This window comes from Protopterus annectens, chromosome 4.part0 (genome assembly GCF_019279795.1).
Source record: "Protopterus annectens isolate FY-2018-M chromosome 4.part0, PAN1.0, whole genome shotgun sequence".
Classification (NCBI taxonomy): Eukaryota; Metazoa; Chordata; order Ceratodontiformes; family Protopteridae; genus Protopterus; species Protopterus annectens.
The window spans coordinates 1,495,100,028-1,495,127,114 of NC_056733.1; the positions used below are offsets into that span (position 1 = coordinate 1,495,100,028).

General features: G+C 40.0%; 1 protein-coding gene across 2 annotated transcripts in view; it reads right to left on the bottom strand.

The window, feature by feature from the left end:
• The window catches only part of CYFIP2 (cytoplasmic FMR1 interacting protein 2), a 2,832,302-nt gene that overhangs the window by 1,730,600 nt on the left and 1,074,615 nt on the right, over positions 1 to 27,087 (bottom strand). The window lies entirely within an intron of this gene.

Below are 27,087 nucleotides of genomic sequence, written 5' to 3' on the forward strand. Positions count from 1 at the left end.
TTAAGTTTTGAGAGTTTAGTTAAAAGCAGGCTGTGTGATATAGTGTCAAAGGCCTTAGAGAGGTCAAGTAGTAGGGTTGAGACAATAAGTCCAGAGTCCCGGGCTTTGTTTACAGTTTCAAGGAAGGAGAGGAGGGCTGTCATAGTGCTGTGACCAGGTCTAAAACCATGTTGTGTGGGGGTTAGTAAGTGATTATCTAAAAGATGTGGTAGGAGTTGAATTTGGATACACTTTTCTAGGAGTTTAGAGATTGGAGACAGGATAGCGATGGGGCGGAAATTAGTCACACTGTTATTGTTGCCACCTTTATGTAAAGGTATGATAAAGGCCTTTTTCCAGATTTGTGGAACTGTACTTTCCTGGATAGAGCGGTTGATTAGAATGCTAATGGGGTAGGCAGTTGCATCAGCAGCTATGCTAAGAAAGTAAGATGGGATGTTATCAGGAGCATTAGAGCAAGGCTTTAGTTTCTGAAGGAGTTTTTTTATAGTGGAAGTGGGTATGGGTTTTAATGAGAATAGGGGGGAGGGAGGAGGGGGGGTGTGGGGGGGGAGAGAAGATGGGGAGGAAGTGAGAGTAGGAGGAGAGGTGGACTGTGGAAAGTTAGTGGATGAGAGTGAGGGAGTGATAGCAGTGCAGGTTGAAGTGTTGGTGTGGGAGGTGGAGGGTGGGAAGTTAGTGGATGAGAGTGAGTGAGTGGTAGCAGCAGGATGGAGTGTTGGTATGTGAGGATAGGGGTAGATTGGAGAATGTGGTGTTGTTAGAGAATGAAGAGGTTAATTTGGAAATAGATTCAATAAAGAATGAGTTAAATTGGGTAGCTAAGTCAGTATCAGGGCATTAGGGTCTGGGCTGGGGGTACCTGGTTTGCTGGGGTTAAGTAAAGTAGAGATACCTTTCCAGAATTTTTGAGGATTTGTTTTGTTACTGTTTTGGAGGATGGAGAAGTAGTTTTGTCGATCAGAGATGATGAGCTTTTTTACTTTATTTCTAAGTGTTTTGTATTCATTGTGTAAGATATGGGTCTTATTTTTCAGGTAGTGTGCCCAGACTTTATCTCTGTGATGCATGGTTGCTAGTGTGTGTTTGGTAAGCCAAGGGGCAGTATTGATTTTTATTCTCTTTGTCCTTAAGGGAGCATGGAAGTCTAGTATTTTTAAGAATGTTGAGTTGAAGTGGGCAACTGCGTTATCTAGAGGTAATGTTTTTAGGCAATTCCAATTTATTGCTTTGACAGAGTTAGAAAAGGTTGTTGGGTTAAAGTCTTTCTGGCTACGGACAGTAATATAATTATGAGTGCGGTGTAGGAGTAAGGGGAGACGATGAGTGAAGGTGGGTATGTGGTCACTAAGAGGGTCGGGAAGAGTACCACTGTCGGAGAAATAATGGGGATGAGAGACTAAAATCCAATCCAGAATACTGCTGGTAGAGGGATTTTTTGAGGGGCGTGTAATAGAGTTGATTAGCTGCGAGAAATTGTAGAGGTTAATGTTAAGTGGATTTGTAGGAGACTGGATGGAGGCCCAGTTAATATTCATGTCACCTAAGATTATGGTTTCATTTCTAATGTTATTGGAGAGCCAGGAAAGGATATCTTCGAGTGTAGAAATATTATCCCCTGGGGGGATGTAAAGGGAAGCTATACATATGTGTTTGTGTTTGTTAACTTGAAGCAGTGTTAAGAGAAGTTCAGCATTATTAAATTGAGGAGTAGGTTTGTTAAAGGGGATAACTGACAGGGAGGATGAGTAGAGGAGAGCTACTCCTCCCCCTTTTTTGTGGGACCTGTCTTTCCTAATGATAGAATAGTTTGGAGGAGTTATTTCAGAGTCTTTTATATGGGGTTTTAACCATGTCTCTGAGATGGATAAGATGTCAGGTTTATTATGTATGAGCCAGGCGTGGAGGTTTGGGATTTTGTTAACTATACTTTGAGAGTTTATAGAAGTTAGTAGTATGCTCTTGTCTGTAATGGTTGAGGTGGGGGGGCCTGGGTTAGGATGGATATCACCTGATATTAGACTGGTAATCAGGTGTAGGATTGGGTTAGAGAGGTAATTGGACAGTTTAGAGTAAAGAGTAGGTTTTGATGTGATTATGAAGGATTTGCTCTTTACTATGGGGGTAGATTGTTTGTAAGTGGTGACTAGTTTATATGGATAAAGGAGAATGTTTTTTATAGGAAATAGATGTGGAGATATAGGGGTGTTAGAGTGTGAGAGATAGGAGGTAAGGTGGGTAGTTACATGGAAGGATTGTGAGTGGTAGGAATTACTGGGCTGGGTGAGGTAATGAAAGTATGTTGAGTTAAGAAGTAGAAGTAGTAAAAAGGAGATGAATGAGGGTTTTGAGAGCATTTTGAGTTATGGGTAATTGGAGGTGCTAAGTGATGTTGAAGAAAGTGTAGAAAAGAGAGAGGTTTATATGTAGGGGATCTGGTAAGTAAGTAATTAAGTAGTGTTGAGGAATAAATAATAGTGAAGGCTTTGTTGGGGATTTAGTATTGGAGTGGGTGTTGGGATAGTAATGTAGTCTAATTGGCTAGGAGATGAATAGTAGGAGAGGTGAAAGAGGTTAATTAGGGTGGAGTAGGAGGTGGGTGTGTTTGTAATTCTGGAGACTGATTGGACTGGAAATGTTAGTGGGTGTGGTTATGGGGTAATAAAGGTGGAGGTGCTGGGGGCGGGTGGGATTTGGGGGCAGGGTAGGGGAGCGGAGTGAGCCCGCAGGGCGAACGGAGCGGGTAGAAACCAGAAGCAAGGAGGGCAGCAGAGGATCGAGAACCTATCAGTGGAGAGTAGAATATCAGAAGGGTAAGTAGAGGGGACCTGGATATAGTAGGTTACAGTGGGCTGTAATGGTTTTAAGGGAGAGAGAGAAAAAAGAAAAGTTAGGGAAATAAGAAAATATGAGAAGACGTAAAGAGAAGCCACTATAGGAGGGGAGAAGATGCCATCTAGTGGACAGATGCTGAAGTGCACCTTGGCCCACCAGGGCAATCTCTGTACTGGGTTGGACTACAAAAGACGGACAAGTAACAGAAGGTAGAAAGGTCAGGGGATCCAGAAATAACTAGGCAAATACATAACTGTACACTGAACAGCAACATAAGAAGTTAAAAAGATTAAAATATCTGAAGTTGGGAAAATTAGCAAGGTAAATTAAATTAAGATGAAGCAGAAGAAAGGAAGGAAGCAAACAGTGCAACTGGTGGAGATGAGAGGCAGAGAGATTGGTAAGGTGCTCACAGTATGGAACAGGAGTATTGGCCAGGAAACTCCGAATCTGTAAAGAATGTGGAATGTATAAGAAAATGGTAGAGTGTCACGGAAGAATTTAGCAGCTAGAGATGGTAATTGGTGACTAGTCAGGAGAGAAACTGCAAACAGAGATATGCCCAGAGGGGACAGAAGAATGAAAATGGACAGAATTGGTGGGGAATAGTTATGCTGAGAACATAAAGTGAGAGGACAGGAACACAGGAAGAGAAATACAGGCAAGTAAGGCAGCAGACAGGATACATTTGGGAAAGGAGATAGGTAGCAAGCAAGGAAAGGAGGTGGCCATGAAAGTGACGGCATGAAGAAGAAAGCCAAGTTGGGGGTGTGAAGGAAATTGTAAGGACAATTGATAAATGGACCCACAGAGGGTCACAAGAAGGCAACGGCAGAGGATAAGAAGGAGGGAGAGAATGTGTCAGGGATGAATAATCAGTTATAGGGAGGAAGTGGGATGAGGTAGGCAGTACAGGTTGTCAAAAGGAAAAGTAGCATAGAGAATGCTGCCCAAGGATGGAAAACAAATGATGAGGTCAGAGAAAGACCTTGTGGTGGTGCAATGAAGTGGGAAACACTGCAGATATGAAGGAAATGAAGTGTGACAGGACCTGAAGATGAACAGGACAGCCAGGGGAGATACAGAGAAGAGGATACTGGTGAATATGCACTTGCCAATCAAGAGAATTGAACATTTTGGCAAGAGAGCATATAGAGACTGTGCTTCAGAGAAAATTGGGTCTGGACTGATAACTGCAAAACAAGGAATATTGTCAGCCAGGTAGTTAGCAAACAGGAAGTACAGAAATACATTGTGGTGGGCAAAGTCACCAGTTTCCTGTTTGAGAAGAGAGTAGAGGAGGGAGTCTAAAGGGTCAGGAGCTGGTAGAGAAATGTCAGGAGACGTGGTAAAAGTTAATGGTATCAAAAGTGTTATTCATGCCAGAAGCTAACATGTTGAAGAAGGGCTTAGAACTGACAGGAAGAAGGGGGAAGCCTGGCAGGAAAACCAGCTTTATGTCAGGAAAAGGCTTAATCTTAACCATAAGAGGTTGAATTTAAAGCTTGGCTGTAACAGTATGACTCCACAATCCTACCTCTCTAAACTGAGATACAAAAAGGAGGTTACATAAATAAAATAAAGTGGTAGGTATTTAGGCACTAGACTGCAAAAAAATGCACAAAAATACAGAGGAACAAACAAGGCTGACTCAGATCATAGCTGCAGTGTTGCTATAGAATCTACGGCATGTGAGGAGGAAACTAGGGGAGCTCTCAGCAGTGATACAGAAAGGTGGATATTGTTTTTTTTTTTATATATGCACACATTATACATCACTTTTAATAAATCCAGCCATTATCAGTCAGCCATTACACATCTCATTTGAATCCTGCCTTCTTTTAAACCTCATTCCTCATCTGCATGTATTGATCCCACATTTCCAATTTTTGCTATTTAATTTGCTCCTACCCTTTTCCAGAGATCCTAGTTCCAGTTGTTTTACTTTTACCTCCATTACTACCTTTGCTACATCTAGTAAAGTTGGTTTAGAGTTTGATTTCCATTTTCTAGTAATTGCTTTTGCTGGCAGTCATCATAGGCCTTACTATGTCTAGGAAATCAAATTTTGTATCACAGCTCAAAAAAATAATTTCCCTAGTTACTCCAATTTGCTCACCCAGCATCTCCGACAGAGCAGTCTGCAGGGAATCTTTAACGTCTGCCAACTCATTACACTCCCAGAAAATATGTTCCCAGTTACCTATTTCTTCCCCATCACACCTCCAAAATTTGTTGTCTACCTGACAAAAAATTCTTTGGAGTCTACTTGGGGTATAAAAATACCTACAATGGATATAAAAAGTATACAGACCCCTGTTAAAATGCCAGGTATTTGTGATATAAAAAAATGAGACCACAATAAATCATTCCAAAACTTTTCCCACCTTTAATGTGACCTATAACCTGTACAATTCAATTGAAAAACAAACAAATTTGTTAGGGGGAAAAAAAAAAAAAATATATATATATATATATATATATATATATAAAAAGTACAATAAGCTGGTTGCATAAGTGTGCACAACCTTAAACTAACACTTTGGTGAAGCACCTTTTGATTTAATTACATCATTCAGTCTTCTCCATTTTGTCCTCTTGTGATGAGGTTAGGAAATGTATTAGTAGCACCCCATTTATTGTTTATAGGAAGGGTAAATCTTTGAAAAATTTACTAGAGAATCGCAGTATATACATGTGTATACATATTTTTTATGATGTCTTCTTTTGGACAAATCATTTTTCGGAATGTTTTAGATGGTTTTAGAAGTGCTGTTGTGGGGTTAATTAAATTGACAGCCTTGTTAAGGGTGTTAATTGGGGATGGGATTATGGTGTGCCTCCTGTTTTGTGCTTTATCTTGATAAAGTCTCTGAATTGACAGAGATGAAAGCGCTTGTGTCTACATTTCAACAAAGTGTTTATGGTGATTTATTTGGTCCTGGAAACTTTGTAGTGACTGTGCATTTAACTACATTACTGTGTGTGGTTTCCTTGCCGGCTTCTGGATTCGGGTCTACCATTGGACTTGGTTTGTTAGCCATTCTGAAAACATTTCTTTATCAAATTCACATGTACTGTTCTTTCCAAGTGTGTCTCCTGTAGCATAGCTATTTGCACTCTGCATTTTGTAATATAGTTCACTACTGTTTCTTTTTTTGTATTTATCTGTGACACCATTAATGTTTAAAGACATTACAGAAAGAATCATATTCTTGAGGGATTATTATTCCCACCTTTTATGTATAACAGCTTTTTTGTTAGAGTTCCAGCTTTTGTGTTACATGCATACACTGTTTGGCAGGTTAATCTTTTATACAACTGATACTTGTCATCTCCATTTCAGCCTTTGTCACATTTTGCAGAACTTTTTTGTTTTACTGAAAACCCTCAAACAAAAATGCACACAGACACCCAATATCCCCCTAAAACCAATTAACAATAATAACATACAAAACTATGTAAATCTTCAAATATTGAAGTTTTACCCTCCTAACAAGAACAAACGTTCCAAACTGACAGCCACACACACAGATTTGAGCTAAACTAAAATAAATATTATCCATGCTAACACGCATGGTAGAGCCTGTGATTTTATTACGTGCTGTCTGGTTTTACCTTATCGTATCTTTACAGCTCTTTCAGATGAGAAAACACTTGAATGCCTTCAGAAAACATTTTCTCCAAACCATTTCTCTTTATCAGATTGTCTGCTACCAGATACAAAACTGTTTCCTACAAAAAAGCCTTATAATATTCAATACTCTTTCTCATTTACTTGCTTTCTCTCAAAACTTGTTACAATATAAAGCTAATGGGCTTAACCCAGTCATTGCCCTACGCAAGAATAAGAAAAAGCACACAATTTTTTCCTTTGTCATGCTCTTTTAACTTTTTTTTTTTACATCGCAGTGCCTACATTTCTTAAATCTGAACAAGGAGAAAGACAGAAGAAGGAAGACAGAAAAAAAAAAACAGGGGCACTTGTTTACATTAGCATCCCCATTACACTTAAAAATAATTGAAAAAAAACTTTATAACATGCAAAGAAAATCATGCACCATTTAAATAGTACTATTAAGAAAAAAACTGTTTTAAAGTTAACTTTCCCCTCCTCTTCCTCTCCTGAGTATTTATCTGGATATAAATGACATGAAGTAGGGCATATGCTTTAGAGTCCCCTACAAGTTTAACAAAGTCAGGGAAAGTCCAACATTTCCAGATTTTCTTGTTCTATTCCTGTTCATCTCCATTTCTTGTATCTGCTTCACATACAGTGCACTCTCAATTCTTCCAGTCAATCCCTGTGCTTTTTGCCGTCTCTCAAACATTTTCAATGGCACGGTCTCTTTGTGGTCTTTATTACCAGAAAAACAAGAAGCAGAATCTCCTTCAGTTTTACAATTCACTTTTGTTGCACAAACATTTGTATTTCTTCCTTAGCATGTACCTCATCAAAAAAGGATTTTGTTCCTCCAGGGGAAAATATTTTGAAGATAGCTAGGTACAGAAGTTTGAATCTCACACCTGCTTTTTAACATTCCCTGAATAATGGAATACATTTATTACTCTTCTGCCTGGTGTAAAATAAGTAGTCATTCTCCACAAACACTCTGGTGTCTCTCACTTTTAGTCCCTTGTCCTTCTGCCTCAGTTTTGTCAGAATAAACTCCTTCTACTACTAAGATTATATCTTTATTTTTAAAGGTCTAGGCTGTTTTCTCATAGCCAGGTTTGAAGCATACACACAATGTGCCCTTTCAATTAACAATTCCTTTTGTGGAATACCAGTCCAATTGCTTACTTGTGCCTTCAGGATATTAATGCAGCTTGTTCCTTCCAGCTTCTTAGGTAGAGCAGAAAATCTCAGGTTTCCCTACGTGCCATGCCGTGTTGTCTAATTTTAGTATATTTTTAAGCATCTCTTCTTGTGCAGTCTCATATTCAGCCAGCCTTTTCTTAATTTTGACCTCTGAGTTTTGCAGTTTTAATACCTTATCTGAGTATCTGTTTAAAGCTTCTTCCATTTTTTCCTAGCCTTTTATTGTTTGACTTGATACATTCCCTCAGTGTTTCCTTTATTTGAGTCAGGTCTGTGTTAAGTTGCTTTATACTTTCCTCAAGGTTACTGGAAGCCATGTATGGAGCACTGCTTTTTGCTGAACACCTACAGTACTTTTCCCAGTCAATGTTTTTTCATTGCCTTTTGTAGCAGATTTTTTTCTTCAGGTCCTCTGTACTTCTTTTTTCTTAGCATTCAGGCAGTGCGCTTACTAGTCAATCACTGAATTTACTCAGAAGTCCAGGTCCACTGGTTTTCTCTGCTAAATGTCTGTTTTCACACTGGGAGAGCTAGAATTAAGCTGTTACTCAATGTGCAGCCATCTTGGAGGTATGGAAAGTGGGCATTGTTAGTATCACAGAAATAAGAGCCAGTGATAAGCTTGAGGTGGAATACTGAGATGCCAAGTTAAGGGCTATTTAGGAATGAATTAAAGGAGATGGTTGGATTGGATGATTAGTGGTGATCTACCAATGAAATGGGTGAGAGGGAAACAAGGGGGAACTTAATACTAGGCACCCAGAAAGATAAGATGGATGAAGGGAGGAGTGCTAATGAAATGAAATACTCTATCAGCCACCAGACACATCAACAGAGGAGGCTAAAACACTGCAATAAATTATACAGAAGTAGACTAACAGGAACTGGTTTATAATCATGTGAGACTTAAACCTACCAGGAGTAGACTGGAGATTCCTGAGCTACAAATCAGATCGGCGGTACAAGGTGAATGAAGCCTAACTGTTGCAGGACTGTATCGTGAAAAACAGAATTCTGGATTTGGCCCTGGCAGTGAGAGTCAGGGATGTTGATATACTGGTGCTACTACCCAAATGTGTTCAGAGCATGTCATTATGTAGCTTAAAGTAGAAAGAAAAGTATGAAATCAAGACAGAAATATGGTGGTGTGGCATTTCAAGTTAATGAAATATGATGAGCTTGAAGAAAGGATCAAAAATTAATCAAGGACGCACATTAAGGGTATGAACATACCACGGGAATGGTTTATAAGTGGGTGTGTACACAGTATCAGCTGAGGCGTCAATGATTCATGACAATCATTTTAACAGTTATATGATGCTTTAAAGTGATAACAAATGATATCTGAAGATAATGTTACCACAGTTAGACACATTTAAAATGCTTAATATTAAAGTATAGAACTCTGCTAATTTTATAGTAAATATCGGTGACTGTTGTCATGAATCATACCACATAATGTAATACGTATTCTACTAATAAAAATAAAAGAGATAAAGACAGTATCCCTGGCTGCAACTACTTCTGCCTATGGTTCCTCAAACGAACCTCACAGCACATTCTCCACCCACTTTGACATATTTTAAATTATGCCTAGCTACAAATACAAGACCAGAAATAAGGAAACACACAAATGAATGCTTTTCACATCTAGATCTCGTTCACCAACCTGTACACCCTTTAATATTATTTCTACAACCAACACCACCACAGAAACTATAACAAATGTCAAACTACAGGAGTCATAATAAGCAATAACCTAAAATTTGACCTGCATATCACCCAGGCCATCAAGAAAACTCATCAAAAACTGGGCCTCCTCTACTGAAATAAACCCTACCTCACAGACTCATCAAGAAAATCCTTAGCATCATCCTACCTTCTCCTTTCCTTTCTGTATGCATCGCCCATATTAACTGCATTCAAGCCACCCTACTAAATAAGTTAATTAGAGGCATGCTTTAACATAATATCCAAATTTACAGCTAATGCATCCTGCTGTACACAACACTGCTTAACATTAAATAAACTCTACTGGCTAGAATCACTCAGTTTCTAATTGCTCACAAAATACCACACAAACCATACACATGCCACTCTCTACAAAACATCCTCAAGCACTACTCCCTACCATGTTGCCTTCACTCAAGCAATCAGAGCCTACTAATGACTTCCAAATCCTGTAATAAAGCTGGAGATTCGTTATACCCATCCTATGTAACCAGACAGTGGAACTCCCTGCCTATCCCACTAAAATAGGACAGCTGTGCATCTAGCTTTAAGCACAACCTACAACAGCACCTAGACTCCTCCTTGCTCTGTTCTTGTTCACTCCCTGAATGACACTCTCTCTCCCTCTCTCGCTCTCCATCTCTCAAATCACTAGACTATAACTAACTCCTAACTTTCAGCTTTCCTACCTTATCCAGTAATGTAAATAAATCCTATGTTTATAATGGTATACTGCTTTTCATTGCCCTTTTATAAATAAAAGTTATATATTACTGTATATGTAAATGCAAACTGAGTATTACTGTATAACTCTCCTGCAGAAATCAAGCTGCGTTAACCTCTGTCTTGACTGTATTACCACAGGATGATTCTAAAAATCCATTTCTACTGTTAAGAAACTGACTACTTTTTTCTCTGCAAATTCTTTGTAATTGCAACTCTAATGGGGCTTTTCTCCCTGGGCCTCCAATGAAAATGGGCCTGACCACCCATTCAGACAATCCTACTACACAAAAGGCAATAAATAAATAATGCAGTCATTCATCCCCTTTCCAAAATTTCCAAACCTACTTCTAGAGGTAATTAAAACTTATTTCAGTTATCCCAGACATAAGCAGACAAATGGTAGCATACTTTGAATTAACATCCTGTACACAACAGTACTCTTTGATTCTAGATAGGCAGATGTACCAGAACTGACATATTCATCCCAATACATGACACACTACAAAACATGAAATAAATAAAACCTAAAATGGTCATTAGATTATATTTTAACTTTTTACTCCATCTGGTAGACAACCCCCATATTACACATATTTAGTGTATAAATCTTGAGTTTTTGAGTCTGATTAAAAGAATTATTTTTAAAATTAAAATGGTTATTTACAGGATAGTTTTTATAACTAGAAATATAAACAATTTATATAATTTATATGTTTAGTACTATTTGTATTTTTATGACTTTAATTGTTTAACGGAATACAAGATTTTATTGGCTGACATTTGATATTAGCATACATAAATGGTATGGCTAACGGACTGATTGTTTATCTGATGAAGTCTGTGGATTAAAGAAGAAAATGCAGTGAATCAGTTAAGCATTAATAAAAATTTATGTAGACCTTGTTTTAGTTATCTACCTGTCTTTGAGAAATTGGTTCTTCTCCTAAACAATGAAACATGACCTTGAAAAAAATGTCCAGAGTACATTCATTTGGCTTAAAAACAAACTCTTATGGATTAACTCAGAGAAAAAAAAAATAAAATAAAAAAGGTTATGCTATTCAAAACCAAACAGAAACTATTCCTAGTCCCCATGTGGTTCTGTAATTTAGAGAGATACAGCCCTGACAAAGACCAAAAATCACATGGTTCCATTAGGAGCCCTGATGCTGGAGGAGTCAGGCAGAATTAGGAAGAAATGAAGAAGCATGTCTGACTCTCCTCCCGGGGGGGGGGGGGTCAGGGGGAGTGTTGAGGCTTCCAAGACAAGTCAGGGTGATGGGATTTCCCTGATGGAGATCAGGGGAAACTACCACTTATACTTCAAGGGGCGAGTCAGGAATAACCTGATGCAATGTCCTTTGTGAAAATGTGGGAACATCCTCTCCTCCCGGGGGGGGGGGGGTCGAGGGAGTGTGGAGGCTTCCAAGACAAGTCAGGGTGATGGGATTTCCCTGATGGAGATCAGGGGAAACTACCACTTATACTTCAAGGGGCGAGTCAGGAATAAATGGATGCAATGCCCTTTGTGAAAGTGTGGGAACATCCTCTACAGTCGGCCCACTTGCATATTCCTTTCCTTTAGCTTGTCTAGTGTGTGGAAACACAGAGCCAAAAACCAGCAAAAATCTCAAACAACCTCTGAAGACTGCATGAATGATGGCCTTTGTCTGTTGACCACTACCCTGGTGAGGGGAAAGGAATGGACTGACTGATCAGGAAGGGGTCAATGACTGACAGGCAGTAGAGGCAACCCAAATGAATTATCTGGGCTCTGTGTGGACTGACAATTCATGAAACAAAATGCAAAATTAACAAATTAGGCAAAACAAAAAACACTTTTGTTTCTCTAGAAGATGTAACAGTCATTAGTAAAATAGGTCTTTTAACAACTAGAGTATGGTCTTCCTATTACAGCAGCAACCCCTAAAAGAAATCTAACCACTCACTAAACTATCATTATCACACTTGCAGATTCATCAACCCCTCTCCTAAAACAGAGCACCACTGTTACACCCTAACAAAGGCTAAGTGCCTCTCTCCAACAAGCCACAAAAAGTACAGTTGTGTACCTACCATAAATGTAGATGTTCGAGTGTATTCACTGTTGCAGTCATTACAGTTGTGTTATCCTGCTGGCAGGCTACCCACAGTCGGCCTGAATTCCAAAGTCTTGGTCCGGCGTCAGTTGCTGTCGCCTCTTCCCTGACGTCAGTGCGCTAGGGGTATAAAAGATGCAGCCGACGCCATTTTCTTCAGTTTTTCTTGCCCCAGATGTCAGGTGCCCCCAAAAGGGTACGCTAAAAAATTATGCCAATAACAAAGCATGTACTAAAATAAATCATTACCTTCATCTACAAGCAAATACACCACATAGGTTGTATAGAATAGATAAGTACAGATAAGTCCCAGCAAAGAAAGGGGGATGGTGGGTGGGTAACCTGGACTGCAACAGTGAATACACTTGAACATCTACATTTATGGTAGGTACACAACTGTACTATGTTCATCGTGTTTCACTGTTGCAGTCATTACACTTGGGTTGAATCCCAAAGCTGAGGTTGGGTGGCTGGGTCTAAATAGAATTAGGAGTGGCTATGAGGCCCTGCAGAACTGCAGTGGCAAAGCCTGCTCTGGATTTAGAGTAAAGAGGTAAGTGGTAGTGCTTTGTAAAAGTGTGCACTGAAGTCCAAGTTGCAGCCTCTAAAATGTCTTTGGTTGGTACTCCTCTGAGGAAGGCTGCTGAAGTGGCTGCTGCTCTGGTTGAATGTGGCCTAATGCCCTTAGGCACTGACTTACCATGCCGTGCACAGCAGAAACGAATACAGTGTCCTATCCATTTTGAAATTGTCTGCTTTGAGATAGCCATTCCTTGTGATCTTGCAGCATATGCTACAAACAGTTGCTCAGTTTTTCTGAAAGCTTTTGTTTTGTCCAAGTAAAAGCGTAGCTGCCTGTGTATGTCCAAAGAGTGCAGAAGTCTTTCCCCTTTATTCTGGGGATTTGGATAAAAAGTTGGCAAATGAATGGTTTGGTTAAGAGCCGCACTGGATACTACCTTTGGCATAAATGTTGGGTTTGTCCTTAGAGAAACCCTCTCCGGATGAAAAATGATAAAAGGTTCACTGCCATTAATGCCTGTAACTCTGAAACTCTTTTTGCTGAAGTTATTGCTAGGAGCAGAGCAGTTTTCCATGATAAGAATTTTAAATCAGCTATATTGGCTGGCTCAAAAGGAGGCAGTGTGAGCTTTTCTAAGACAAAGTTGAGGTCCCATGTAGGTATCGGTGCCCTCCTTGGGGGTCTTATGTTTTTTGCCCCTCTGAGATACTGTCTTAGCAGTGGATGAGAAAAAATAGGATGTTCCGAATTGTAATGAGCTGAAATGGCAGAGGCATGGATCTTAATTGATGAAAAGGATAGGCCTTTGTCCAGCATCTCAGTTAGGTATTGTAATATCTGAGGAATATTTGGAACAAGTGGTTCGAGCCCTTGTGCCTGGTTCCAAGCACGGAATCTCTTCTATTTTTTTGCATAGGATTTTCTGGTACTGGGCCTCCTGTCTTCCAAAATGACATCCATAACAGCTTTAGAGAGTGGTGTGTTCTGAGTAGCTATATTATCTGCCATGCAGCCAGATTTAAGGTTTTGAGTTGGCTGTGCAGGATCTGATTGTTTTGTTGAGTCAGATGATGAGGAATTTGAGGTAAAGTCCAGGCTGGGCCTTGAGTCAAGCTCTTTAGGATTGGGTACCAGTGCTGGCATGGCCAGTCTGGGGCAATCAGAATCATTTTTGGCTTCTCTTGTCTGACTTTTAGGAGCACCTTGGGAAGGAGAGGCAGTGGAGGAAAGGCATAAACTGATAGGGTTTTCCAGTTGAATGATAGAGCATCCACTTTCCATGCTTGTGAGTGATAAGAATCTCTGTAGTTGGCAATTGTGAGGAGAGGCAAAAAGATTTATGTCTGGGCATCCCCATTTTCTTGTTATCATGCTGAAGACCTGTGGATGTAGTTTCCACTCGTGAGGGTCCATGAGGTTTCTGCTTAGTTCATCTGCCAGAGTATTTTTCTTTCCTGGCAGGAATTGTGCCTGTAGATGTACTTGCTAGGTCAGTGCTGTGTTCCACAAAGTCATGGCTTGCCTGCAGAGGGGGTAGGAATGTGTGCCCCCTTGCTTGTTTATGTAACACATAACTGTAGTATTGTCCGTCTTTAGTAATAGTTGTCCTGGATGTAGAAGATCCTTGAAGGCTGTCAGGGCATTCTGTACAGCTAGCATCACTTTTAATTGATGTGAAGATACATTTGGTCCGTGGGCCACGTGTCCTGAATACATTTTCCTGCCATGTGTGCCCACCAGGTATAATCCAATGCATCTGTTGTTAGTGTCTGCCTGGCTGTGAGTAAAGTGAAAGGCTGTCCCTTGTTGTGGTGACAGGCCAGTGCCCACCATCGAAACTCCTGTTGCAGGCAGGGAATAAGAGTTATTATTGTTTCCAGGCTGTGGCAATGCTGAATCCAAACACTTTTTAGGTACCATTGTAGCTTCCTCATATGCAGTCTTGCATATGGAATCAGCAGGATGCAGGATGCCATGAAGCCCAAAGCCTGCAGAATTTTTCTTGCAGGTAGCTGGGTCTTTGTTGCCATCATTTAAAAATAATGAGTCAGTTGCCTTTGTTTGTCTGGCGTGAGATAAGCCATCTGGGCAGTTGTATTTAAGCTTGCACCCAGGAATATTATCTCTTGAGAGGGCACTAGTTTTGATTTCTTTACACTTACTGTGTACCCCAGGCAAATTAGTAATCTTTTTACAAACGCCAGATGCTTTATTAGAATGTCTTTGCTCTCTGCTTGAATAAGGCCGTCGTCCAAGTAGGGATATATTTGAATTCCTTTTTGTCTGCAAAATGCAATTACTGGTGCCAGGCATTTTGTGAAAACCCTGGGCGCAGTAGATAAGCCAAAGGGCAGTGCAGAGAATTGGTAATGCACTGAGCCAGCTATGAATCTGAGGTAACGTCTGCAAGATTGTCTGATTGGGACATGCAGGTATGCCTCTTTGAGGTCCAAAGTAACTAGCCAAGCCTTCTTGCCCAGCATGGGTAAAAGTTGCTGCAGTGTCAACATTTTGAATTTTGGAACATCCAGGAAAGTATTTAGAATTGACAGGTCCAGTATTGGTCTCCAGGCTTTGTCCTTTCTGGGTACCAAGAAAAGTCTTGAATAAAATCCTTGTCCCTGTTCTTGCTGTGGTACTTTTTGAATAGCTCTCATGTCCATGAGAACAGAAATTTGTTTTTGTGCCTCTGCCCATTGATTTTGTGGCAGGTCTGGCATACCTTTTGGCCTTGGTAGGGTGTGAAAGTGGAACCTGTAACCCTGAGAAACAATATTCATTACCCATTTGTCCTGGGTGATCATGTGCCTATTTTGTGAGAAAAGTGCTAGTCCCCCCCCCCCAAGGGAGCTGCCAAAAGTTAAGTGCTTGGCATTTGTAGAGGGAAGTCATTGTGACTGTTTCCTATAAAGTTGTGATTTGTCTTCTCCGCCTTTGGGGGTTGCAGCACCCCATTGTTTAGGTCTGTATGAGCCTTGGGGCTGAGATCTGCCTCTTGGGGGTCTGTATCTGCCTCTTTGTGGCCTGTCTGACACTGGAAAGGACAATTTTTTGAAGGCCAGTTCCTGCTAAATCTAGGTGGCTGAACCTGTAAGAAATCCTGTACTGTCTGCATTGATTTTGCTTTATCCTCCATTTTCTTTAACACCTCTTCTGCCTTAACACCAAACAAAGTATCAAGCTGTAATGGAGCATCCAATAATTTTGCTTTAACATGATCAGGTAACGTTTGTTCTTTTAACCAAGCATGCCTTCGAATGACAGAACCTGTAACTGCGGCTCTGCAAGAAGCCTCTAATGAATCAAAACCACATTGCAGAGTATGCTTTCCCACTTGTTCAGCTGCATGCAATAAATCCTGCATTTCCTTATTGTCAGGACATTCTGAGCTTGTAAGCATTTTCTGTTTTAGCAAAGACATTAGGTATTGTTGATATTTAAGCATGTGAAACTGGCAGTTTAAAGCCCTTACAGCTAAAGTAGCAGAGGTGTAAACTTTTTTCCCCCATCTATCCAGAGCTCTAGAATCCCTATCAGAGGGAACAGGGCTTTTTGCAGTGGAAGCCTTGACCCCTTTAGGACCCTGAGAAATTGTTTCTGGGTCAGCAGCAGGGTTTATATAAAGAAATTTATGAGAGTCTGGGACCCTGTAGTACCTATCTGGCTTGACTGGTGCAGGGGGTAAACAATCAGGAGACAAAATGGATTCAGAAAAAACATCATCAACAATATCTAGTACAGGGGGATAGCAAGGGGCCTGTGCTGAGGTAGTAAAAGAAATACTCTGAGCCTTTTCTTGGATTCTGAATAATCCTGGCTCTCCCAATGGAAATGCTCCCTCATGGTGTGCAGGGTTTCCCCAAAAGAGTAATCCTCAGGAGGAGAGGCTGAAGGGACAGATTCTTCAGCATCAGGGTCCTCATAGGAAGGAAGAGAATGTCCCTGTTCTGAAGAGGAATCAGAGGAAATAGAGACCTGGTCAGAAGAGTCATAGTCAGTGTCTTGCCTAGGTCTTTTATCAGGAGGGGGATGGGAACCCCTGATCAATGTAATTAGGTCCTCGGCCATTTTAAGCATCTGTTTCTTTGGCATGGATGACTGTCCAGGAGAATGCTGTACTTGTTTCTTTGTCTTTAATGGTGTTTTAGACTTTGCCTTGGCTGCTGAAGTGGACTTGATAGTAAGCTGTGTAGGTCTGAAAACACCCTCAGAAGCTGATGCCTGCTCAGCTGCTCCGGACCCATCTGAGGGAATAGTTTCCGTAGGCCCAATACCTTGAGTTTCCAGAGGCCTAGCTGTCTCCACGTGGGAGTCAGAGGCGGCCTGTGGCTCTGAGGTAGCGGGTGTCAGGGGCTGTGAAAGCGCCTCACTGAGAACTGGCCAACCAGCGACTGGCCTAGAAGAGGCTTCGTCGTCAGTTTTGGACCTCGGATGCCTGTCCTTTTCTTTGTCTTTGCGTTTTTTATGAATTCCGGTCGTCGGTTGTTCTGACGGAATTATGTAGTTAAACCTTCGGCCAAAGTAATGTAAAGCAAAATCAAACCGACGCTTAATAGTGCGTTGCTTGAATCTAGCACAAAACCGACAACTAGCTACGTCGTGGTCAGGGCCTAGGCAAGGAATACAGTAAGAGTGAAAATCCTTATGAGGTATTTGCTTCCCACAAGAAATACAATTGTTAACTTTTACTGACATCGGTCTGGAGCAAGAAAAAGTTTCCGCAATGGGGTACTTAGCTTTATTGAAGACTTCGGTTCTGAAATTCAAATTCGAAAATCTCAGGAGTCGGCCGACCGGCACTTGCGAACTGCTTTTGCTTCGGGCACCGTGCGGCAAGAAAGACTGAAGAAAATGGCATCGGCTGCATCTTTTATACCCCTAGCGCACTGACATCAGGGAAGAGGCGATAGCAACCGATGCCTGACCAAGACTTTGGAATTCAGGCCGACTGCGGGTAGCCTGCCAGCAGGATAACCCAAGTGTAATGACTGCAACAGTGAAACATGATGAACATCTACTTGTCTCCCTAATCTTCAAGTTTCTAAAACAAGATTCCTGTAGCTTCTTTTCCAATTGTCTTTCTATGAGAATCTCTTTATACAGCTTTAGATGTACTCCTTTAGATCCATACCTCGAGCATGCCCAGCTTTACATACACCTAAGACCAACCTTCAAAGTGTTGAACACTGCTTCTCACAATTAGCTGTAGAAATATCTCCCAACCAAACTAAAGGACATTCAATCTTACTTCAAACAGGCATCCAATCTTACCTTGAATTCTGGCCTCAAATTAAAACAAAATCCATGCAAAGAAAGCCATTTGTACATTTTTCAAAATAACTTAGCCACTTAACACCCACCCTTCCCACACTGATGGAATTCTTACCCACTTACCCAACTATACAGGCTCTTTCAATGTTTTCATTGCAGTTTCTCTCACCATTATCTCCTCTATCTAAGCTATCCTACTGTCGTCTGCCCTAACACCAGTTCCCAGTAAAGTCTTTCTATACCTATCCCATCTTCCATCCTGATCCCGCCAAATTGCTTTTTTAATTGTTAAATTGTACAAATACATAAACTACTGTAACTTTAGGATAGACAACTTTACTTTTATATTCTGCTATTGTACATCAAATTATTGTTTTCAATTGTAATGCATATCTATCGCAATATTCCACTACTTATGTTGGTCATTATACACTATCCATGACTCTACATCAAATGATAGTCTACATCTGTCTCTGCCATTTATATAAATATTTTGGTATCACACATATCTAATGTATTTGTCTTTATTCTGAAACACAAGACTAGCCAGAAAAGGCCCACAAGGATTGTCTAAACAAGATAAATTTAGAGAGACAGACAGACAGATGCATATATAATAAATAGATAAATAAATACTGCTTGATCAACGTCACAGAATTCAAAGAAAGGTGGAAGTGGAAAGACAAGGAAGGCACGTTTAGAAGAGGGAAATAGACAAAAGAAACATTTGCGTACATCAGTGGAATTAACAAAATCTAGAAAAGCAGCATATTTTACAGGAGAAGCTATTAAACATGAAAAAAAAGCAAGTATAAGCAAGAGTTCAGTAATGTTGCCTTTTAACATTTACACGGACTTACTAACAAAAGGAATGCAGATGCATATACTGCTACTCATGATAGCTGCAGAAGCAGAAAATGTGGTAGAATTTGCAAACGTGGAAAAGGCATACAAATAAACAACTGTCATGAAATGTAGAGAAAAGAAATATACTGATTATTATCAACTGGGATCATACCTCGCAATTGTCCCTTATTTTGCAGAAAATTCTGAATTTAGCCTTAAAATAACTGGTTGCCATGAAATTCCAAGTGGCTTCTTCAAATCATGATTTGTACATTTGTTTGACTCACCCTTTGCCTCCCTTTGAATTATCAATCTTCGCCAGTGTCATCACTGATGTGATGATGTAGCTATAGCCTACTCATATCATAGCTAGCTACAGACCCTCAACAATGACTCAGGATGCCCACTCCACCTATCTGGACTTACTTGAATGCCTCAAGATTCAACCCTCTACCCTGATCCTGGGTGACTAACTACCTGACCATAGAGTGGAAGACCTATTCTAGCCCAAACATGAACGTCCAGAGATTCTTCGACTTCATCAATGCCAAAGTATTGGATCAGCTGGTCGAGACTAGCCAGAAAAGGCCAACAAGGATTGTCTAAACAAGATAAATTTAGAGAGACAGACAGACAGATGCATATATAATAAATATCACAAGAGGTGAAAATATCCTGGACCTCATCCTAACCAACATAAGTAGCTGCTGTAGCAGCCCTATAGTGTCATCCTCCTTGGTAAGATCTGACCATAAAGCGATCACTTTCAAAGTCATCATCTCCCCTAACCCCCCCTTGTCAGGGTCAAAACAAAAAAACATTTCCAAGGCTGACTACAGTCTCCTGACAGCAGGTATAAGCAGCTTCACAGCCACCGTCCCTTCAGTTGGAACTAGCACTATGTCCAAGCCTACACCAAAAAACTATATGAGCACTTACATAGCTGTATGGACTCAGCAATACCTGACAGGACCAAATCATCTTCCTCAAAAAAGAGTAAACCTGACTGGTAGACAGCAGTAATAAACACACTCTATAATAAAAGAAAAAAATTGTTGTCCAGGACCAAGAAGGAGCAGGTGACAAGTTGGAAGCATTCTCTCCTTTGTCTGAACAAGCAAATAAGGTCACTGGTGAAATCCTCTAAGGCTAACTTTGAATCCAAATTGGCAACATCCACTATGGACAATCACATGGCCTTCTCCACATACGTCCGCAATCGCAAAGGTAACACCCAAATCTAGTGGTAAGTAACACCACATACACAAACTCCGCAGATATAGCCAACCTGCTGGCAGACAGGTTCAGTGAAAACTTCACCCCCCCCCCCCGTCGCCCCATCAGTAAACCAGGACATCCCGAGCACCTGACCCCCTCCCCCTCGTTACCGGGGAGCATGTCTCTAATGCCTCTCAAAGGCAAAAAATACAGTCTCCATGGTACCCGACAACATCCGTGGCTGTATCATACATAAATTCAGGCGTGAGCTCTCAGCTCCATTAGGCACCCTATTCAACCAAAGCCTGAGCACCAGCTTCATCCCAGCCAAATGGAGGATAGCCACTATCATCCCCCTACACAATGGTGGAGGGTCCACTGACCCAAGCAATTATAGGTCCATCAGCCTAACTGGCCTGATCTGCAAGGCCATGGAACGCATTATCATGGACCATATAAACAAGGACACTAGCAACCTCCAAACACTTGACCCCACAAAGTTTGGTTTTGTCAAATGGAGATCTTGCCTGTTAACTACTAAGAAAAACAAAAAAGTACCGAAGCTAACACAGCTGAAGGTAAAACAATAAACTTTAATGCACACAAAAGAGAGTAAGCGCTTTCATGGTGTGTTCTCACCGCTTCATCAGACTGTTCTAAACTAGTAACAAATGCAGTTAAATACCATAAGTTAATTAGTCAATTAAAGCAGTAATAAAAGCATCAATTATCTAAGATAAAAATGTCACAACAAGAAAGCAGGCAAATGAAACATATAAAAAAGATAAAAAATATATATAAAAAATATGTATAGAAAACAATCCTATACTCAGTGTTTGAGAGGTCTAGCTTTTAAAAAAGGCTTAAGAGAGACAACTTCATTAAGACCTGGTACTTTATCACCATTAAGAGACAGAATCCATTTTTGCTCTGCAGATTCTGTGCGATTCCTAAGATCTCCCCCTCTTAAACTCTTAGGAATGATCTCTAGCACAAGGAATTTAAAATTATGTTCCTGTCCATGGCACATAATATGCTTAGCAAGGGCATTGGTGTCTTTCTTGTTTCTAATGTCTCTCTGATGTTCCAGCACCCTGTCTTTGAGTCGTAAATTATCCTAGTGATGTGAACATCCTCCAAGAAGGCGTTACCAAAACTAATGACTGGTGCCAGAAGCATTGCCTCAAACTGAATGCCATGAAATGCATCATTATCCCCTTTTAAGAAAACAATCAGTTGTGAGTGACTTGGTCATCCAGGTTGATAGCAACCTGACTTGTCCACCACATTGCCTCTATTGTACAAAAGGCTTTCTACATGGTCCACCTCACATGTAAGGGTATTTCATCCAGGAACAAGGACATCATAACATCCCTCTACACCTCCCTTATCAGACCCATTATCGAGTACAATGCCCCCTTTGGCATGTAACTTGCCCAGCACATGCAACAACTGGGGAGACCACAGAGGTTCCTGACCAGGAAAATCCAGGGTCTCAAAACACCTATACTATACAGACAGGCTAAAAGCCCTGTCCCTGTACTCAGTCTCTTACAGACTGCTCAGAAGTAACCAGTGTCTGGCATGCAATGCCATCTTAGACCCAGCCTTAATGGAGTTACTGCATATCTGTATGTCAAACTCCACTTGTGCAACCCACATGCAAGGCCTTAACCTGGTCTGTGACATTAATAGAACTTGCTGGCAGGACAGATCTGTGTCCCAAAGATTCCTCCATCTGCAGAATAGACTCCCTCTCCATGTCAAGCAAAGTACTTCTCTAGCTCTCTTTAAGAGGAACCTGGACGACTGGATGGAAAACAGAAAATATACCCCTGGGATCCCACCTGTGTCTCTGCTGGACAGGGGGAAAAGGTGCTGACTTTGTGGGAACATGGGCAAAATTCTTGGCTAGGTTTATAAGGGCTACCGGGCCAATAGCCTAGTATCATCCTATGAACCTATAGCCATGACTGCTTCTGAAAGCATGTGAGTCTGAGGTGAGGTTAGCAAGCTTAGGCAGTCAAGCATGCAGAGACACAGATAATGTATGTGGAGTTTACTTCTGAACTCTGAACACATTCTGAAGTTAGTTTCACCAGGCAGCATTCATCTATATATTAAACATTTCCCAGCACACTGATGTTGATGCAGAGTACACATGTAAAATCTGTAGTCACAGGTAAGCTAAAAAGTGTTCTGTAACTGAATTTCTGATTGGCAGTGCTACTGTTGAATAGCACTTGTGTTTTCTCTTGTGCAAATGAAGCCTGTGTAAAGAACAGTCATAACATCTGATCTGAAATATTGTAACTTGTACCATTTTTCTTTAAAACTCATCATCTTACTAGACAATGAATTATTTTGTTTTCATTTAAACAGTCAGATGATGTTTCCCTAAGGGGAGTTATTAATCATATTTGCTAAATTGAAACAAGTAGCCACAACAAGACTGTTATGCAGAAAAGTGTTTTTGTTTTTTGCTAAACTTTGTAATTTCCTTTTTGATCAGTTTTAAGGTTGATATCCTTCAGTCTATCCCTTTACTCCTGACAGTAGTATGCATGATATTTCTAACATCTGCGTGTTAGGGATAACCTAAATGTTGAGAATGAGACCACTTTTATCTGGCTACCCTCATCACAGTGAGCCAACATATTGTCTTTTGGACCATGTGTTAGTGCAGCATCTATTTTCTTAACTACAGTTACTGAATTCTTTAAAGGTGTGTGTGTGTGTATATATATATATATACATATATATATATATATATATATATATATATATATATATATATATATGGATCTATCTTTATATCTCAAATTACTACAGTAACAAATTGCGCAATCTCTAAGATCACAATACCAAAAGTTTAGTATTTCACAAGTTCACCTCACCGAGTGTTTTTTATGCCAAATTTCATTATCTAACACATTCTGAAAGCTTTCAAATGGTTGTTATACCTTTAAAAAGTGTATGTTGGACCAAAATAAAAAAAAAATATGTCTGACAAATTGTCTGAAGCTCTGGGAAGTACAATTCCTCAAGTTGTGTGATCTTGGAGTTGGTATATTTAATTGGTGGGGGAGAGGGGGGCTTGCACAAAGGTAAAGAAATATTTGTAGTTTTTCCCCATACTTCGACACGCGTTTCATCTCTCAATCACTGAGGCTACAGATACTTCTATGCAGACTGCCTGCAAGGTATGTTTCTAATACAAAGCCTCAGTTTACAGCACTATAACATCTGAAAAATTTAAGGAACTTTTAATAATATTAGACTATATTTATCATTTGGAGCAAAGCATAATGGTTAAACAACACTGGTGCTGTTAATAGAAATCTTCAGCTAAGTGTAACGGCAGGGTTATTACTTTATCACTGTCAGCAGGAGAGCAGGTATTAAAATTCTTTGTATATGATCACACTGGAGATGCAGCAGTGGTAGAAAAAACTAAATAAAAGTTATTGTTGGGTAGTTTGCCTTTTGAATCACAGAATTTGCACAACAGAAGTATGATTTTGGATTTAAGTTGCACAAAGTCACATTTTTATTGTTTATCAAGGTGTATGGCTGAAACAGAATGCCGGCTTTCTGAAATAAGATATTTTAAATTTATGATGATTTCACATTTGGGAATATCACAGTTCGGTATTTCGATTATTCGGGTTTATGGTCTCGAGAATGTGCAATTCACTATTGTAGTAATTCTAGATATAAAAGTTTGTGTGTGTATATATATATATATATATATATATATATATATATATATATATATATATATATATATACATACATACATACACACACACACACACACACACACACACACACACACACACACACACACACACACACAAACACACACACACACACACATGTGTACATATATGCCTTTGTCTCAATGAGTAAAGTGTGTATGTGTCTGCGTGTGTGAATCTGTATATGTGTAAAATACAGCTGGAAATGTAACTTTAATTTTAAATTATTTATCATGTTGTTAGTGAATTTTCTCTAATGATAATACATTTTGTACAGACGTTCTTTAGAGGGAAGAGGAATAGGCAGTAATGCATAACATGGATGAAAAAAAGCATTTTTGCACAGTTTAAGTATGAAGTAAAAAAAAATCACTTTAGTTGAAAAACGATGTAAAAGTTGCACTGCGTTAAATTTGCATTATACCACTAGCCTGAACCATGGTTGATGATTTTGCATCAGTCACAGGTTCATAGCCAAGTACTATGCTAGCTGTCCTTGCAGGCCATTTTAAGCCTAGCCAATTTCCCTTTTTGTGCCTGAATAAAGTATCCCATTTTATATAGACTGGCCTTACCCATCCTATGGTCAATAATTATATATAACTCCTAATAAGAATAACTGGGATCAAACTACAAATAACTGGAGGGGACCCATGCATGGGAAAAGGCATTTAGGAGCTACCTCTGTCCACTATTAGCACAGGGGGCAATCCTGGGGTAAATTTTCTGTTTCCCATCCATAAATCTGTGTTGTGCTTGAATATGGACAGGGATGAACTTTGCTTTATATGAATGGGGAGTCTGTTGCATAGTAGCAGTATCCTATGGGAGATACACCAGCCCCTCCAAACCATTCTGTTAATGTTGCAGAAGAGGTTTAGATCCCAAGACCGAGTATTTTGATGACATCTGAATTGCAGTTAGTCCATCAGTAAGGGGTCAGAGGATGCCTTGCATGGCAGACACAGGTCACTTCTTAGTAGTCTGTAGGATACCAAGTACAATGACAGGGCTTTGAGTCGGTCCATATAGGACATGTTATTTAGGCCTTGTATCCTTTGAGTAAGGTATCTCTGTGGGCGTTCTGGTTGTTGCATATGTCTGGACAGATACATGCTAAAGGGGGCATCATATTCGTTGACTAGCCTAATGAGGGTTGAGTGAAGGAGGACAAGAACATCCCTAGCTCTAGACACAATCCATCTGTTTACAAGCTGTGCAATATAGAAGGGTTTTCCTACAACAACAGACACGCTGGTCAAAATTTAAGTCATTGTCCACATAAGTTCCCAAATCCAGAACAACTGGGTCAACTGTTAGTGGTATATTGTCAATGTGGTAGTTCCTTGGGGTAGATGACTTCACAAAGGATATGATAATGCATTTTTTGGCATTTAGTTTCAGTCCACAATTTTGGCACCAGCTATTTATTTGGGACAAACCTTCCTGTAGAATGGCTAAGTCATTTGGGAATTCAATGAGCCATCATCTGCAAACTTAGTGAGCCCTTTAGTACTGGTTTTTACTTCAAAAAAGTAGATACTGAACATGAGAGGTCCCAGCACTGAACCCTGGAGCACTGGTCTCTTGGTGGAGGTAAGTTCTCCTATTTTGATTATCTGCTTTCTATCTCTGAGCCAGATGGCAAACTAACGGGTGACACGGGTTTATTCTCAGTTTATTTAGCTTTTTCACTATGCCTGATTGGGGAATTCTGTCAAAAGCTTTGGCCAGGTTGAGGTAAGCAGTATGTACCATTTTACCTTCATCCACTGCTTTAGTGACCTTTTCAAAAAAATCCACCAGGTTGAGTAAGCATGACGTGCCCTTGATGAATCCAAACTGGGAGGGGTCCAGTGCTTAGAGGTTCCCTATGTCCTGATTGATTAAATCCATGATAAGTCTCTCCATGGCTCTGCATATAAGCCTAGTCAGAATTATGAGTCTGCCACTGCCTGGGTCTGTGGAAGGTTTTCCCATATGCAGGGGAATGATTATAGCTGTTCTCCATTCACTTGGTACAAAACCTGCATGGAGGCTGAGATTGAACAGTGTTGTTAAGGATGGGGCTAAATCGTGCTTCATGCTTTTTAAGATGCATCCAGGGATATTGTCAGGACCCTTCAATGCAGTAATTTTTAGCTTTTGATAGCACTTTTAGGACTTGGTGTTGTCTGATCGCTGGAGGCGAGCCAGTTTCAGATATATCTTAAGTGAGATATGGAAGGGAGACGGGTAAAGTTAGAGCTAAATTTATCAGCCAGTAGGTTCATTATATGTTCAGCCTCAGTGTAGGTAACATCATTCACAATCATCTCAGCACATTGCTGGTTTGTGCTTTTGAGAGTATGAACATAACTAAAACATGCCTTGTGAATATCTTTGGCTTGGGTAGCTATTTTAGCCTCAGACTTGGCTTTGATGGACTTAATTAAGCTCCTGAGTTGTTTGTTTCAGTGACATTCTGAGAATGAACTTATTTTTGGTCAAAATTATTTTCCTTTGATTATAAAGCTTGTTGACATTATGGTTCCACCATGTGGGTTTGTTTCTGAGGTTTACCCTCCACTTGTTTTTCTGGGTACAGCTGCATCTACGCAACTGTTTATAAGCTGATATAGCATGGTGGTGTACATTTCTGCATATTTCTAAAGGTACCTTAGGTGGACCACCTACTTAGTTAACTCATAAGTAAATAAAATAAAAAGTGAGTATGTTAGGGGGAGTAACTAGGACAAAGATGTTGCTGAGAGAAAAGCAACAAGACTAGCAGAAAAGTTTTTGACAATACTGGTGTCATAGCAATATTACTGACTGGTGGCATCATATGATCCTTTCAGATGTTGGATGAGTTATGGTATTGGATTATGTACGTTTTATTCTAATTAAACTGCCCAGATTTTTGTACAAACGTATCTAATTTTCAAGAACCTTTGTCCAGTTTTTCAACTTTTACAGATTGAAAGGAATGACTGGGTCTTATCCATGATATGGGGAATCAGCAGACTGGCTGTGCTAAACAGTCCTTATTTGTTGACTGCTGCAGTGTCCCAATGCTTCTTTCTAGACTGCTCGTCTGTTAACATGACTATAACAATGATCTGAAATTTCATGGCATGTTAGCCATAATTAACAAACAGCATTATGTGCAATCTAAAAGAATAATTTATTTTAGAGAATTCAAAACACATGAAATAAATTGCATGTTTCATCGCAGCAAAGCTTGTGACTAAACCTGGTATTGCTGAGACAGGT